This window comes from Nanorana parkeri, unplaced genomic scaffold, assembly GCF_000935625.1.
Source record: "Nanorana parkeri isolate BGI_ZX_2015 unplaced genomic scaffold, ASM93562v1 scaffold405, whole genome shotgun sequence".
NCBI classification, from domain to species: domain Eukaryota; kingdom Metazoa; phylum Chordata; class Amphibia; order Anura; family Dicroglossidae; genus Nanorana; species Nanorana parkeri.
The window spans coordinates 135,407-136,077 of NW_017306673.1; positions in this window are offsets into that span (position 1 = coordinate 135,407).

Below are 671 nucleotides of genomic sequence, written 5' to 3' on the forward strand. Positions count from 1 at the left end.
GTGATGCTAAGGAGTTACATTTTAAAAATGGATTCAAGTACTTCAACTATTGACAAAAATGTATCTTATTTGTGTATCACTCGGCTGTAGATCCTCAAATCATCTCTGAATTCATGCTGACACCGTCCTTCCTTCTGGAGGGTGGTTTCTTGTTCCCCTTGACCCCTCGTGCGTGTTGTAAAGTAGTCACCACTCTAAGCTCACTCTCGTGATGAACTGCAATGGCACATTTAGATTACTTATTTGTATTGAGATTGTAATCCTTCATGGGAGCGAGTTTGGAGCGGCGTCTACTTTACAGCACACATGGGGACCATGGAGAACAAAAGTAGCCACCCTCCAGAAGGAAGGACAGTGTCTTCATGAATTCAGAGATGATTTGAGGATCTACAGCTGAGTGAGACACAAAGAAGATACATTTTTGTTAATGGTTAAGTTACTTGAATGCATTTGTAAGATTTAACTCCTGTCACTTGAATTCCTCTTTAAGAAACAGTAGTTGTCAGACAATGCCCTGCACTTTGAAACTAGGAAGCACTAGGGCAGGGGTCAGCAACCCGCGGCTCCGGAGCCGCATGTGGCTCTTTTATCCCTCTGCTGCGGTTCCCTGTCCAGGGGCGGAACTACCGCCGGGGCTTGAGGCTGTGGGGGGGCCCAGTGAGGTACACTCC